The following is a 2,324-nucleotide window of genomic DNA, read 5'->3' on the forward strand; positions in this document are numbered from 1 at the left end:
GTAGAAAACAAATAGATGTATTAGTATAATGCTCGGGAAGCGAAAAAGTCTTTAACGTTTCGAGCCTACGCTCTTCTACAGAAAGGAACACAGAAAGAAACAAGGAGAGAAAAATGAATACATATATATATATATATATATATATATATATATATATACGTTTGTGTGTCTGTGTTTGTCCCCCCCCCACCAGCGCTTGACAACTGATGTTGGTATGTTTATGTCCCCGTAACCTAGCGGTTCGGCAAAGAGACCGATAGAATACATACTAGGCTTACCGACTAATTTTGGGGTTGATTTGCTCGACTAGAAGGCGGTGCTCCAGTATGGCCACAGTCAAATGACTGAAATAAATAAAAGAATCAAAGAATATATGACCAAAAAACACGTAACAAGTAACCCCTTATGTTATAAAATAAATAGGATTTATAAACTAAATAACGAATTCTGCTTTAAAAAAATCAAAGGTGACAGCCAGTCGATAAATTAAGTACCAGTTGAGTACTGTGGTCGATCTCATCGACTGAACCCTCTCCCCAATAATTTCAGGCCTTGTGCCTAGAGTAGAAAATAATTTCTCTACGATTTGTCTACCAATCACCAACACAAATTCTACGCAAACTAAGAACTTCAATGACGAATTGTTTATCCTTACAGGACAAACTTTTTACGGAATAAGGATTTAACAACATCAACACAACACAACTAATTTCTCTTTGAACATCATGGCAGAGAAAAGCGTATTTCGTGGTGCGACGCATGGAAATTATTCTGTAGAAGAAAAGCAGGCACTTGCTATTTGTGGGGAACAAATGCAAAGGGGAGTATAATTCTGAATTAGGGCGAATGAAAGGGAAAACTTATTGGGATGCAATTTGGGGTAAGGTTTTACCAACTTAACCCCACGCTTTTCATCAGAAAAAAAAAATTGGATTTTTCGCGTGGAATCAACTCACCTGACCTACTACTATGCCGCAGACAACTGAAAGCAAAATATCGCGAAATGGAGAAAGCAAAGATACTAGAAATGTTAGTTAAAACATAGAATAAAATACCTACGCCCAATCGATCTGAGATGATGCAGATGCTACATCAAGCATGTGCAGATTATCAATGGCTCTGAATCAAGCACCTCGTCAGTCCGTCGATGCAAGAATTTCGTCTTGAGATGATGTAAAAGCCCTGCCCGAATACTATTCAGAGAATCATTGTTAATTTCTTTTCCTCGTTGTTACAAGTGCTAATTTCCGTACATACACCATCCAGTTACTGATTCCCGCCAAACTCCGTTCATTCCAACCTACCTTCTCATATGAATTTAAGCAAATGTCTAACCCGCCTGCTTATTCCAACCTCCTCCTCCGCCGCCCCCATTATTTAGGACCCGAGAGTAAATAACTGGTTCTAAAAAATCATGGGGGACAACGTAGAAAATTTTAAAATGTTATACAGTTACCACTATACAATTACCGATTTTCCAACTCCCCCAACCCGTTTATTCCAACCCACCCGTTTATATGAATTTAAGCAAATGTCTAACCCACCTGCTTATTCCAACCCACCCCTATTATTTGGGGCCCGAGAGCAGTAGAATATAAGGAAATACAACTTACGTTTGGTAGAGATGAGGGTAACAACTGTATTTGAGGAAGTTAAGGGCTTTCCACTGTTCTCAACAATATCATCTACTTTCAGAATTATCACTGAATGTCCAAAAATGTCTGAATTATTCACTGCAGCCGATTGTGTCTAACAACATCGCTAATCTCTGCCGCTGTCAGGACTACCCACTTCAATCAATAGCGTTCACGTTAATCAAGTGTGAAGACGATTCTCATCTCAGGTTAAACTAAATATTTAATGACAAGCTATTGATTGCAGCCACGCTTCATTGATCAAACAAAAGATACATCTTTCTGAATTAACGGGTTTTTAAGATAGTGTAGGTGTTGTCATTGTTGTCATCGATTTAACTTAGCGATAGTCTTGTTTGTAGTTTGGATTTTAGGGTGTTATGGTTACGATGGTGATGATACTAAAAGGTGTTGATGTTGCAATGATGGATTTAGAGGTGGTGGTGAGGGTTGCGTTGTGGTGGAATGATTGTGGGGGTATCAGCGTGCTACTAGTGATGGTGATGCTGTAGGGGGGTAGAATTGGTGCTGGTTAGGGTGGTGATTGTTGGGGTAGCAGTTGTTGTTGTGGCGGTGTGGAGAGATATTAGTGAATGATTTTTTTTTTGCTGTGGTTTGTGGTTGGGGGACATGTTTGCCCTGCTTTTATAGGGAGTTCATGGCTCAAATTAGTATGTTTTGAATAGGATT

The 2,324-nt window shown here is 39.2% G+C and overlaps 1 protein-coding gene across 1 annotated transcript in view; it reads right to left on the reverse strand.

The window, feature by feature from the left end:
* LOC106880665 (uncharacterized) overlaps nucleotides 1–1,752 on the reverse strand; it is an 11,325-nt gene extending 9,573 nt beyond the window's left edge. Inside the window, exon 1 of the mRNA XM_014930714.1 lies at nucleotides 1,614–1,752. The gene's annotated coding sequence lies outside the window, so the exon portion shown is untranslated. The remainder of the gene's footprint in view (nucleotides 1–1,613) is intronic.
* Between the last annotated feature and the right edge of the window lie 572 nt (nucleotides 1,753–2,324).

Source organism: Octopus bimaculoides, chromosome 28, assembly GCF_001194135.2.
Source record: "Octopus bimaculoides isolate UCB-OBI-ISO-001 chromosome 28, ASM119413v2, whole genome shotgun sequence".
NCBI classification, from domain to species: Eukaryota; Metazoa; Mollusca; class Cephalopoda; order Octopoda; family Octopodidae; genus Octopus; species Octopus bimaculoides.